Source organism: Zalophus californianus, chromosome 13, assembly GCF_009762305.2.
Source record: "Zalophus californianus isolate mZalCal1 chromosome 13, mZalCal1.pri.v2, whole genome shotgun sequence".
NCBI classification, from domain to species: Eukaryota; Metazoa; Chordata; class Mammalia; order Carnivora; family Otariidae; genus Zalophus; species Zalophus californianus.
In genome coordinates this window covers 45,316,032-45,330,787 of record NC_045607.1, presented here as the reverse complement: position 1 = coordinate 45,330,787, position 14,756 = coordinate 45,316,032, and positions in this window count along the sequence as shown.

The following is a 14,756-nucleotide window of genomic DNA, read 5'->3' as shown; positions in this document are numbered from 1 at the left end:
AATATTTTTTGGATCCCCCCTTTGTCTCCCATTTTCTTGATCAAGCTTGTCAGACTTTACCAGTTTTCTTAATTTTTAAAAAACCTTTGATTTTGTTGAGCCTTATATTATTTATTTTATTTTATTTTGAATGAGAGAGAGCATGCATGAGTAGGGTGGGGAGGGGCAGAAGGAGGAGAGAGAGAGAATCTTAAGCAGGCTCCATCCCCAGTATGGAGCCTGATGTGGGGCTCCATCTCATGACCCTGAGATCAAGACCTGAGCCTAAATCAAGAGTCAGATGCTTAACTGACTGAGCCATCCAAGTGCCCCAATTAAAACTGTTTATTAAATATTTATTTTATTAAATTTTTAACTTATTTTTTATGTACTTTCTTATACTTTATTTAGGTTAAATTTGCTGTGTTTCTTTTAATTTTTTTTACTTTGCAAGAAAAAATTTTAATATTTAAAATTAGAATTGTAAAAACATTTTAATTGAAATAATGTGGTAACATTAAAATTTTTTAAAAATATCCCATAATCCCATTTCCCTAATACAATGGCCATTGTCATTTAAATGCACAGTTTTTCTGAAGTTGTGATGATATCATAGATTTATTTTATTTATTTTTTTGAGAAAGAGCAGGGTGGGGAGGGGGAGCAGGAGAGGGAGAGAGAGAATCTCAAGCAGACTCCTTGCTGAGTGTGGAATCCCCACTGGATTCTATTTGCTAATATTTTGTTGAGGACTTTTGTATTGACATTCATGATAGCTATTGGTCTATAGTTTTGTTTTTAGTGTTTTTGTCTGATTACCTGAAGTGTACCTTCCTCTTTTATTTTCTGGAAGAGATTGTATAAAATTGTATAAAATCAATGAGAATTTTTTTAAATGTTTGGTAGAATTTTCCAGTGAAACTATCTGGGCCTGGATATTTCTTTTTTGAAAGCTTTTTTTAAAAAATTTTTTATTATTATTCTGTTATGTTCATCACCATACATTACATCAATAGTTTTTGATGTAGTGTTCCATGATTCGTTGTTTGCATATAACACCCAGGGCGCCATGCAGAACGTGCCCTCTTTAATACCCATCACCAGGCTAACCCATCCCCTCACCCCCCTCCCCTCTAGAACCCTCAGTTTGTTGTTCAGAGTCCATCGTCTCTCATGGTTCATCTCCCTTTCTGATTTCTCCCCCTTCATTCTTCCCCTCCTGCTATCTTCTTCTTCTTTCTTTTTTTTTAACATATATTATTTGTTTCAGAGGTACAGGTCTGTGATTCAACAGTCTTACACAATTCACAGTGCTGACCATAGCACATACCCTCCCCAGTGTCTATCACCCAGCCACCCATCCCTCCCACCCCCCCACCACTCCAGCAAACCTATTTGTTTCCTGAGATTAAGAATTCCTTATATCAGTGAGGGCGTATGATACGTCTTACTCTGATTAACTTATTTCGCTCAGCATAATACCCTCTAGTTCCCTCCACGTCGTTGCAATGGCAAGATTTCATTCCTTTTGATGGCTGCATAATATTCCATATATACCAAATCTTCTTTATCCATTCATCTGTCGATGGACATCTTGGCTCTTTCCACAGTTTGGCTATTGTGGACATTGCTGCTATAAACATTGGCGTGCATGTACCCCTTCGGATCACTACATTTGTATCTTTGGGGTAAATACCCAGTAGTGCAATTGCTGGATCATATGGCAGCTCTATTTTCAACTTTTTGAGGAACCTCCATACTGTTTTCCAGAGTGGCTGCACCAGCTTTCATTCCCACCAACAGTGTAGGAGTCCACATCCCCGCCAACATCTGTCATTCCCTGACTTGTTAATTTTAGCCATTCTGACTGGTGTGAGGTGATATCTCATTGAGGTTTTGATTTGGATTTCCCTGATGCCGAGCGATGTTGAGCACTTTTTCATGTGTCTGTTGGCCATTTGGATGTCTTCTTTGGAAAAATGTCTGTTCATGTCTTCTGCCCATTTTTTGATTGGATCATTTGTTCTTTGGGTGTTGAGCTTAATAAGTTCTTCATAGATATTGGATACTAGCCCTTTATCTGATATGTCATTTGCAAATATTTTCTCCCATTCTGTCCATTGTCTTTTGGTTTTCTTGACTGTTTCCTTTGCTGCGCAAATGCTTTTTATCTTGATGAAGTCCCAATAGTTCATTTTTGCCCTTGCTTCCTTTGCCTTTGGTGATATTTCTAGGAAGAATTTGCTGTGGCTGAGGTCGAAGAGGTTGCTGCCTGTGTTCCCCTTTAGGATTTTGATGGATTCCTGTCTCACATTTAGGTCTTTCCTCTGTTTTGAGTCTATTTTTGTGTGTGGTGTAAGGAAATGGTCCAGTTTCATTCTTCTGCATGTGGTTGTCCAATTTTCCCAACACCATTTGTTGAAGAGACTGTCTTCTTTCCATTGGACATTCTTTCCTGCTCTGTTGAAGATTAGTTGACCATAGAGTTGAGGGTCCATTTCTGGGCTCTCGATTCTGTTCCATTGATCTGTATGTCTGTTTTTGTGCCAGTACCATACTGTCTTGATGATGACAGCTTTGTAATAGAGCTTGAAGTCCGGAATTGTGATGCCGCCAGCTTTGCTTTTCTTTTTCAATGTTCCTCTGGCTATTCAGGGTCTTTTCTGGTTCCATACAAATTTTAGGATTATTTGTTCCATTTCTTTGAAAAAAGTGGTTGGTATTTTGATAGGGATTGCATTAAATGCGTAGATTGCTCTAGGTAGCACTGGCATCTTCACAGTATTTGTTCTTCCAATCCATGAGCATGGAACGTTTCTCCATTTCTTTGTGTCTTTCTCAATTTCTTTCATGAGTATTTTATAGTTTTCTGAGTACAGATTCTTTGCCTCTTTGGTTAGACTTATTCCTAGGTATCTTATGGTTTTGGGTGCAGTTGTAAATGGGACTGACTCCTTAAATTCTCTTTTTTCTGTCTTGTTGTTGGTGTATAGGAATGCCTCTGATTTCTGTGCATTGATTTTATATCCTGCCACTTTACTGAATTCCTGTATGAGTTCTAGCAGTTTTGGGGTGGGGTCTTTTGGGTTTTCCACATAAAGCATCATATCATCTGCAAAGAGTGAGAGTTTGACTTCTTTGCCAATTCGGATGCCTTTTATTTCTTTTTGTTGTCTGATTGCTGTGGCTACAACTTCTAATACTATGTTGAATAGCAGTGGTGATAGTGGACATACCTGCCACGTTCCTGACCTTCTGGGGAAAGCTCTCAGTTTTTCCACATTGAGAATAATATTCACTGTGGGTTTTTCATAGATGGCTTTTATGATACTGAGGTAGGTACCCTCTATCCCTGTACTCTGAAGAGTTTTGATCAAGAAAGGATGCTGTACTTTGTCAAATGCTTTTTCTGCATCTACTGAGAGGATCATAGGGTTCTTGTTCTTTTATTAATGTAGTGTATCACATTGATTGATTTGCGGATGTTGAACCAACCTTGCAGCCCAGGGATAAATCCCACTTGGTCGTGGTGAATAATCCTTTTAATGTACTGTTGGTTCCTAAATGCTAGTGTTTTGGTGAGAATTTTTGCATCCATGTTCATCAAGGATATTGGTCTGTAATTCTTTTTGATGGGTTCTTTGTTTGGTTTTGGGATCAAAGTAATGGTGGCCTCATAAAACGAGTTTGGAAGTCTTCCTTCCATTTATATTTTTTGGAACAATTTCAGAAGAATAGTTATTAATTCTTCTTTAAATGTTTTGTAGAATTCCCCTGGGAAGCCATCTTGCCCCGAGCTTTTGTTTGTTGGGAGATTTTTGATTATTGCTTCAATTTCCTTAGTGGTTATAGGTCTGTTCACGTTTTCTATTTCTTCCTGGTTCAGTTTTGGTGAATGCATCTCTAGGAATGCATCCATTTCTTCCAGGTTATCTAATTTGCTGGCATATAGTTGCTCATAATATGTTCTTATAATTGTTTGTATTTCTTTGATGTTGGTTGTGATCTCTCCTCTTTCATTCATGATTTTATTTATTTGGGTCCTTTCTCTTTTCTTTTTGATAAATCTGGCCAGGGGATTATCAATCTTGTTAATTCTTTCAAAGAACCAGCTCCTAGTTCATTGATCTGTTCTACACTTCTTTTGGTTTCTCTTCTTTTAATTTCTTTCTTTTTTTTTTTTTTTTTTTTTTTTTAATTTTTTATTGTTATGTTAATCACCATATATTACATCATTAGTTTTTGGTGCAGTGTTCCATGATTCATTGTTTGTTCATAACACCCAGTGCTCCATGCAGAACGTGCCCTCCTCAATACCCATCACCAGGCTAACCCATCCCCCCACCCCCCTCCCCTCTAGAACCCTCAGTTTGTTTTTCAGAGTCCATCATCTCTCATGGTTCGTTTCCCCCTCTGACATACTCCCCTTTTCTTCCTCTCCTGTTATCTTCTTTTTCTTTTTTCTTAAAATATGTTGCGTTATTTGTTTCAGAAGTACAGATCTGTGATTCAACAGTCTTGCACAATTCACAGCGCTCACCGTAGCACATACCCTCCCCAATGTCTATCACCCAGCCACCCCATCCCTCCCACCCCCAACCACTCCAGTAACACTCAGTTTCTTTCCTGAGATTAAGAATTCCTCATATCAGTGAGGTCATGTGATACATGTCTTTCTCTGATTGACTTATTTCACTCAGCATAACACCCTCCAGTTCCATCCACGTCGTTGCAAATGGCAAGATCTCATTCCTTTTGATGGCTGCATAATATTCCATTGTGTATATATACCACATCTTCTTTATCCATTCATCTGTCGATGGGCATCTTGGCTCTTTCCACAGTTTGGCTATGGTGGACATTGCTGCTATAAACATTGGGGTACACGTACCCCTTCGGGTCCCTACATTTGTATCTTTGTGGTAAATACCCAGTAGTGCAATTGCTGGATCGAACGGTAGCTCTAATTTCAACTGTTTGAGGAACCTCCATACTGTTTTCCAGAGGGGTTGCACCAGCTTGCATTCCCACCAACAGTGTAGGAGGGTTCCCCTTTCTCCACATCCCCGCCAACATCTGTCGTTCCCTGACTTGTTAATTTTAGCCATTCTGACGGGTGTGAGGTGGTATCTCATTGAGGTTTTGATTTGGATTTCCCTGATGCCAAGCGATGTTGAGCACTTTTTCATGTGCCTGTTGGCCATTTGGATGTCTTCTTTGGAGAAATGTCTGTTCATGTCTTCTGCCCATTTCTTGATTGGATTATTTGTTCTTTGGGTGTTGAGTTTGATAAGTTCTTTATAAATTTTGGATACTAGCCCTTTATCTGATATGTCATTTGCAAATATTTTCTCCCATTCTGTCGGTTGTCTTTTGGTTTTGTGGACTGTTTCTTTTGCTGTGCAGAAGCTTTTTATCTTGATGAAATCCCAATAGTTCATTTTTGCCCTGGCTTCCCGTGCCTTTGGCGATGTTTCTAGGAAGAAGTTGCTGCGGCTAAGGTCGAAAAGGTTGCTACCTGTGTTCTCCTTTAGGATTTGGATGGACTCCTGTCTCACGTTTAGGTCTTTCAACCATTTGGAGTCTATTTTTGTGTGTGGTGTAAGGAAATGGTCCAGTTTCATTCTTCTGCATGTGGCTGTCCAATTTTCCCAACACCATTTGTTGAAGAGACTGTCTTTTTGCCATTGGACATTCTTTCCTGCTTTGTCAAAAATAAGTTGACCATAGAGTTGAGGGTCCATTTCTGGGCTCTCAATTCTGTTCCATTGATCTATGTGTCTGTTTTTGTGCCAGTACCATACTGTCTTGATGATGACAGCTTTGTAATAGAGCTGGAAGTCCGGAATTGTGATGCCGCCAGCTTTGCTTTTCTTTTTCAGTATTCCTCTGGCTATTCTGGGTCTCTTCTGGTTCCATACAAATTTTAGGATTATTTGTTCCATTTCTTTGAAAAAAGTGGATGGTATTTTGATGGGGATTGCATTGAATGTGTAGATTGCTCTAGGTAGCATTGACATCTTCACAATGTTGATTCTCCCAATCCATGAGCATGGAACGTTTTTCCATTTCTTTGTGTCTTCTTCAATTTCTTTCCTGAGTATTTTATAGTTTTCTGTGTACAGATCCTTTGCCTCTTTGGTTAGATTTATTCCTAGGTATCTAATGGTTTTGGGTGCAATTGTAAATGGGATCGACTCCTTGATTTGTCTCTCTTCTGTCTTGTTGTTGGTGTATAGGAATGCCACTGATTTCTGTGCATTGATTTTATATCCTGCTACTTTACTGAATTCCTGTATGAGTTCTAGCAGTTTTGGGGTGGAGTCTTTTGGGTTTTCCACATACAGTATCATATCATCTGCAAAGAGTGAGAGTTTGACTTCCTCTTTGCCGATTTGGATGCCTTTGATTTCTTTTTGTTGTCTGATTGCTGTGGCTAGGACTTCTAATACTATGTTGAATAGCAGTGGTGATAGTGGACATCCCTGCCGCGTTCCTGATCTTAGGGGAAAAGCTCTCAGCCTTTCCCCATTGAGAATGATATTCGCTGTAGGTTTTTCATAGATGGCTTTTATGATATTGAGGTATGTACCCTCTATCCCTATACTCTGAAGAGTTTTGATCAAGAAAGGATGTTGTACTTTGTCAAATGCTTTTTCTGCATCTATTGAGAGGATCATATGATTCTTGTTCTTTCTTTTGTTAATGTATTGTATCACGTTGATTGATTTGCGGATGTTAAACCAGCCTTGCAGCCCAGGAATAAATCCCACTTGGTCGTGGTGAATAATCCTTTTAATGTACTGTTGGATCCTATTGGCTAGTATTTTGGTGAGAATTTTTGCATCCATGTTCATCAAGGATATTGGTCTGTAATTCTCTTTTTTGATGGGGTCTTTGTCTGGTTTTGGGATCAAGGTAATGCTGGCCTCATAAAATGAGTTTGGAAGTTTCCCTTCCATTTCTATTTTTTGGAACAATTTCAGAAGAATAGGTATTAATTCTTCTTTAAATGTCTGATAGAATTCCCCTGGGAAGCCATCTGGCCCTGGGCTTTTGTTTCTTGGGAGATTTTTGATGACTGTTTCAATTTCCTTAGTGGTTATAGGTCTGTTCAGGTTTTCTATTTCTTCCTGGTTCAATTTTGGTAGTTGATACATCTCTAGGAATGCACCCATTTCTTCCAGGTTATCTAATTTGCTGGCATAGAGTTGCTCATAATATGTTCTTATAATTGTTTGTATTTCTTTGGTGTTGCTTGTGATCTCTCCTCTTTCATTCATGATTTTGTTGATTTGGGTCATTTCTCTTTTCTTTTTGATCAGTCTGGCCAGGGGTTTATCAATCTTGTTAATTCTTTCAAAGAACCAGCTCCTAGTTTCGTTGATCTGTTCTACTGTTCTTTTGCTTTCTAGTTCATTGATTTCTGCTCTGATCTTTATGATTTCTCTTCTCCTGCTGGGTTTAGGCTTTCTTTGCTGTTCTTTCTCCAGCTCCTTTAGGTGTAGGGTTAGGTTGTGTATTTGAGACCTTTCTTGTTTCTTGAGAAAGGCTTGTATTGCTATATACTTTCCTCTCAGGACTGCTTTTGCTGTATCCCAAAGATTTTGAACAGTTGTGTTTTCATTTTCATTGGTTTCCATGAATTTTTTTAATTCTTCTTTAATTTCTTGGTTGACCCATTCATTCTTTAGTAGGATGCTCTTTAGCCTCCATGTATTTGAGTTCTTTCCGACTTTCCTCTTGTGGTTGAGTTCTAGTTTCAAAGCATTGTGGTCTGAAAATATGCAGGGAATGATCCCAATCTTTTGGTACCGATTGAGACCTGATTTGTGACCTAGGATGTGATCAATTCTGGAGAATGTTCCATGGGCACTAGAGAAGAATGTGTATTCCGTTGCTTTGGGATGGAATGTTCTGAATATGTCTGTGAAGTCCATTTGGTCCAGTGTGTCATTTAAAGTCTTTATTTCCTTGTTGATCTTTTGCTTAGATGATCTGTCCATTTCAGTCAGGGGGGTGTTAAAGTCCCCCACTATTATTGTATTGTTGTCAATGTGTTTCTTTGCTTTTGTTATTAATTGCCTTATATAATTGGCCGCTCCCATGTTCGGGGCATAGATATTTACAATTGTTAGATCTTCTTGTTGGATAGACCCTTTAAGTAGGATATAGTGTCCTTCCTCATCTCTTATTACAGTCTTTGTTTTAAAATCTAGTTTGTCTGATATAAGGATTGCCACCCCAGCTTTCTTTTGGTGTCCATTAGCATGGTAAATGGTCTTCCACCCCCTCACTTTCAATCTGGGGGTGTCTTTGGGTGTAAAATGAGTCTCTTGTAGACAGCATATTGATGGGTCTTGTTTTTTAATCCAATCTGATAGCCTGTGTCTTTTGATTGGGGCATTTAGCCCATTTACATTCAGGGTAACTATTGAAAGGTATGAATTTAGTGCCATTGTATTACCTGTAAGGTGACTGTTAACTGTCTGTTGTCTGTGTTCGTTTCTGCTCTTTGCTGCTTTTAGGTTCTCTCTTTGCTTAGAGGACCCCTCTCAATATTTCTTGGAGGGCTGGTTTCGTGTTTGCAAATTCCTTTAGTTTTTGTTTGTTCTGGAAGCTTTTTATCTCTCCTTCTATTTTCAATGATAGCCTAGCTGGATATAGTATTCTTGGCTGCATATTTTTCTCGTTTAGTGCTCTGAAGATATCTTGCCAGTCCTTTCTGGCCTGCCAGGTCTCTGTGGATAGGTCTGTTGCCAATCTAATGTTTCTACCATTGTAGGTTACATATCTCTTCTCCCGAGCTGCTTTCAGGATTTTCTCTTTGTCTCTGAGACTCGTAAGTTTTACTATTAGATGTCGGGGTGTTGACCTATTTTTATTGATTTTGAGAGGGGTTCTCTGTGCCTCCTGGATTTTAATGCCTGTTTCCTTCCTCACATTAGGGAAGTTCTCTGCTATAATTTGCTCCAATATACCTTCTGCCCCTCTCTCTCTCTCTTCTTCTTCTGGGATCCCAATTATTCTAATGTTGTTTCGTCTTATCGTATCACTTATCTCTCGAATTCTGCCCTCGTGATCCTGTAGTTGTTTCTCTCTCTTTTTCTCAGCCTCTTTATTTTCCATCATTTGGTCTTCTATATCGCTGATTCTCTCTTCTGCCTCATTTATCCTAGCATTTAGTGCCCCCATTTTTGATTGCACCTCATCAATAGCCTTTTTGATTTCGATTTGGTTAGATTTTAGTTCTTTTATTTCTCCAGAAAGGGTTTCTCTAATAACTTCCACGCTTTTTTCAAGCCCAGCTAGTATCTTTAAAGTCATGATTCTGAACTCTAGGTCCGACATCGTACTAATGTCCGTATTGAGTAGGTCCCTGGCTGACGGTACTACCTCTTGTTCTTTTTGCTGAGGTGATTTCTTTCGTCTTGTCATTTTGTCCAGAGGAGAATAGATGAATGAGAGAACAAAAGGCTAACAGGTTTACAACGTCCCCAGCAAATATACTGTATGCAAATCAGAAAAGACCTGAAACCAGGGGAAAAGAAAGGGAAAGAAAGAAAAAAGAAAGAGAAAAAGAAAAAAAAAAGAAAGAAAAAGAAAAACAAAAACAAAACAATTCAAAAAAGGCAGAATATGATCAAATATGATCAGGCTAGTGCATAGATCAGTGCCACACACTAGATTTTGGGCGTATTTTGGTCTGTTAGAAAAAGTGCCTCCTAAAATTTTAAAGGAAGAAAGACATATATGTACAAAATAAGGGTTGATACAATGAAGGGATGGAAGATGACTGTAAAGATGAAAATTATAAAAGATTTTATAAAAGGACTTGGTAAGATAAGTTGTTTGAAAAAAGAAAGAAGATTTAAGGAAAAAAAAAAAAGGAAAAAGGGAGAGAATGTGATCAGGCAGGAGACTAGAACAAAGCCATACACTAGTGGTTTAGGGTATATTTTGATCTGTTAGAAGAAACTGTACCTCAAAATTTTAAAGAGAGAACAACTTATATATATATGCCAAAAACAAGGATAACTACTATGAAGGGATAAAATATGACTCTAAAAATGAAAAAAAAATAAAAAATGTTTTTTTTTTTAAAAAAAGGGATTTATAAGATGTTGGTTGAAAAAGGGAAAAAGAAAAATAAAAAAAGTCAACAAAAATTAACTTTGATGAAATAATGAATCATGGTAAAAAAAAAAAAAAAAAAAAAAAAAAAAAGAAGGCATGAATCTATGTGCAGTATTCCCCTAGCGCTGGAGTTCTCCTATTCTCCTTGATCGATCAACTTGGTCTTGGCTTGCTGGCTGTTTGTGCTGATCTTCTGGGGGAGGGGCCTGTTGCTGTGGTTTCCAAATGCCTTTGCCGGAGGCGGAATTGCCCCGCCCTTGTCGGTCCGGGCTAAGGAAGCTGCTCCAGTTTGCTCTCAGGAGCTTTTGTTCCCTGCAAGCTCTCGGTACAGCTTTGGAGGACCAGGGCGAAAATGGCGGCCTCCCAGTCTCTGCCCGGAGGAGCCGAGAACTCGGGGCCCCACTCCTCAGTGCGCACCCAGAGAAAAGCAGTCACTCCCGTGTCCCCGGTCTCTGGCCGCACTCCGTGCTCACCCGGCCTGTGACCGAGCGTTTCTATCTCTGGCACCCGACCCCGCTCGGAGTCTCCAAACCCAGCAGATCCCTGCAGTGTGTTCCCGCACCGCTCCTCCCCGGGAAGGAAGGGGAGTCTCCCCGGATCTGCTGCTTGTTGGGTCCCTGCTGGGGGAGCCGTGCCCCGACTGGGCCGCAGATCACAGTTTGTGGCAACCCCGAGCTGAGAGCCCGCGACTCTGCTCCGTCTCTGCAGCCGGCTTCCCTGCTCTGATACCTGGGAGCTCTGCCGCACTCAGGCACCCCTGGTCTCTCTGTGACCCCAAGGGTCCTGAGACCACACTGTCCCGGGAGGATTCCACCCCCCGCTTAGCCACTGCAGCGACGTCCCTCCGCCGAGCCAACTTTTAAAAGGTCCGATTTTGTGCTCCACGGCTCTAGCACTTGCCAGAAGCGGCCGACGGAGGCCCCCCCCCCGCCGTCTATCCTCCCGAATATCGCCTCGGATTCACTTCTCCGCACGTCCTACCTTCCAGTAAGTGGTCGCTTCTCTGTTCAGAGAGTTGTTGCTACTCTCCTGTTCGATCTCCTGTTGAGTTCGTAGGTGTTCAGAATGGTTTGATCCCTATTCAGCTGTATTCCTGAGACCAGACAAAATCTAGGTCTCCTACTCCTCCGCCATCTTGCTCCGCCTCTTCTTTTAATTTCTTGAGATGATTTCTAGATAACTGCTTTTTAGCATATCTTGCTCTAACATATGAATTTTAGACTATAAATTTCCCTCTACATACAGCTTAACCTACATGCTACACATTTGTATGTATTTATTTTTTATCTTCAAGTATTTTCTAATTTCCTTAGTGATTTCTAACTTGATAACATGAGGTGCATTTATGGTTTAATTTCCAAATACTTGGGGATTTTCTACTTTTTATCCTTTGTTCTTGGTATCTATCTTAATTTCATTTCTGTCAAAAAGCATGAGTTTAAACCTTTGACATTTCTTGGGAGTTTTATTAAAGCTCATGTATGCTGAAAGTTGGTGAATGTTCCATGTGTATTTGAAAAGAATGTATATGCTGAATTTGTTTAATACTTTGTTTTATATATTTTGATTAGGCCATTCTCTTAATCTTATTATTTAAATAGATTTATCCTTCCTGATTTTTTTCGCTTTGTTCTATTAGTTACTGAGAAAGTTTGTCAAAATATTTTTATGATTTGTGTGTTTTTTTTTTCTAAGATTGTGTATATTTATTTGACAGAGAGAGACATAGTGAGAGAGGGAACACAAGCAGGTTTTTACTTTTAGTTCTCTCAGATTTTGCTATATTCAAGGCCATCTAAGTTTTCTTCTGTTTTACATTCTCGGAGTTCTAGAGTTTTACATTTTATATTTAGGTCTTTGATTCATTTGCATCAATTTTTGTTAAGAATATAAGGTCTGTCTAGGCTTTTCTTTGCTCCTTCCTCCCTCCCTCCCTCCCTCCCTCCCTCCCTTCCTCCTTTCCTCCCTCCCTTCCTCCCTTCCTCCCTTCCTCCCTTCCTCCCTTCCTCTCTTCCTCTCTTCCTCTCTTCCTTCCTTCCTTCCTCCTTTCCTTTCTTTTCCTTTCCTTTCTTTTCCTCTCCTTTCCTTTTCTTGTCTTTTCTTTCTTCTTTCTCTTTCTCTCTCTCTCTCTTTCTTTCTTTCTTTTTCTTTCTTTCCTTCTTTCTTCCTTCTTCTCACATGTGGATGTCCACTTGTTTCAGCACCATTTGTTGAAAATACAGTCTTTGCTCCACTGTCTTGTCTTTGTCCCTTTGTCAAAGATAGGTAGGCTATTTATGTGGGTCTATTTCTGGGATACCTATTCTATTCCATTGATCTAGTTATTCAACAATATTAACTGTCTTGATTACTGTAGTTTTATAGTGAGTCTTGAAGTTGGGTAGCATCAGTCCTCCAACTTTGTTTTTTTCTTCCAATATTGTGTTGGCCCAGTTTTTAAAATGTATGTAGTAAAAATGTTTATCAAGTGTTCAAGTTGTTCATTTTCCAGAAACTCTAATATATTTTATTTAGATATTATGAGAATTTTATGAAGTAGATGTTAAAGCCTCTCAAAGACTATGGAATTAATATTCATAATTCATAGGGATCAAGAAATCAGGAGTTATAGTAAGCAGGAGAACTGAGCTTTCTAATCTAAGTAATCTGATCCAGATCCCATATATCTAGGTTCTTTTCTTCTTTTTTTATGCCTGCCTTTCTTCCTTCCTTCCTTCCTTCCTTCCTTCCTTCCTTCCTTCCTTCCTTCCTTCCTTCCTTCCTTCCTTTCTTTCTTTCTTTCTTTCTTTCTTTCTTTCTTTCTTTCTTTCTCTCTCTCTCTCTCTCTCTCTCTCTCTCTCCCCCCCTCTTTTTTTTTCCCTCCCTCCCTCCCTCCCTCCTTCCTTCTTTCCCTCCCTCTTTTTTCTCATTCAATTAACTGTAGGCTAGACATTAGTATAGGCCCTAGATGTCACCTGTGGAAAAAACAAATAAAAAATTCCATTTAGCCTTTTTACAGTTTATGATCAAGTGTGTACGGTAGTGGTAGAGAGATGGCAGTGGTGGTGGTAGGGGCAGGGGGTAATTTAAAAAGGAATAAATCAGAAAACTGTATAATATATTAGATGGTGAAAAGTCCCCTGGAGAAAAATAAATCAAGTAAAGACCAAAATAAATAATTATATGACATACTGGATACTATGACATACTGGGATTACAATTACAGTTTTAAATATGGTCATCAGAGACTGTGTCATTTGAGCAAAGACCTAAGGAGGAAAGGAGCTGAGGAGTCATAGTCATACTGGAGGGAAAAATATTCTAGGCAGAGTAAGAGTCAGTTAAAATGTACTAAGATAGTAGTACATTTAGATTTTTTGGGAAATAGGGGAAAATCTTAGTGTAGCTGGAACAAAATGAAGATGAGAATAGCAGGAATAAAATCACAGTAATAATGTGATAAACATTGTACAATATTTTTCAGGCTTAGATCCACAAGATGGTTCTTAATGGATCATTTTCATATACTGAGAATTACTCAAACTTCTTATGAGCCTTAGTCCCAATTTCAGTAATATTCCTAGTTTCTGTTTATTCTCCCAGAGTTTTTTAAAAGCACATTCTAACAATCTTATATAACTTTGATAAATTTCACACTCCTAGGCTCAGTTTTACTCTATTTGGTTATACTATAGTCTCTAATTATAGTTTAACTCTGATTATATTTAACACATGAATATGTTAATATGCGTTTGTCAATTTATTGGATGATTGGAATAAAAAATTTTGACCAATGTTAGATATTGACATTTAAGCCTAATGCTTGCATTTCTAATATGGGACATTGAATCAAGGGCAGTAACACTTTTAGGTCTACCTGTGTAAAACATTATAGACCAGGCTAGGAACAAAATTGTCAGGGGTTAATATGCATATGCATATTCCCAAGTAGATAGCTGCTAATTGAACATCTCTATCATAAATAGTGAACAAATATCCATGAAGACAGCCTTCAGCTTCTAATTAGAATGTGGAAAGTTGCAAGAGATGACACTTTTGCCTGAACAAAGCCATCTCGGTAACTACAGAAATTATAGTCGTTGTTATTTTGCTTTAACCCATCTGAGAGGTAAAGATGAAAGAAATGCTAATGAACTAAATTCTATGTAAGGAGCCCTTTATGGGAGCACAGGGATGTATGATTACTTTTCATACCTGGTGGAGTTCTAGAAAAAGTGGAAATTTACCCTATCCTAGGATAATGAGAAACTAGCTGAACCTTTAGAAACTTTTAACCTGAAGAGCCCAGTTGCAGCGTGAGTCTGCATCTACTCGTTTATTCTTTCCCATGAATTGTCATATAGCATAATGCAGTATTATGCTGAAGAATGGGAGGGGAAAGGGAAATTTGAGTGATATTTCTCCTGGGTATGCGGGCCCTTCTGCAAAAGCAATGCAGGACCCTTCAAATGCTGAGACAGGGCAGCAGCGATGAATGAAGTTCTCTAGGACAGCTCTTTTCTAAAAGCTCAGAAAGCTGGAGCAAGCCTGGAGAATAAAAAATCCTCATGGCCCTCCAAAAAAAGGTGACTGCTAGACATTAGAGCAATTTGAAAACCTGGTCAGTAAGCTATAAAACAAAAGAGATTGCTTGAATCTAT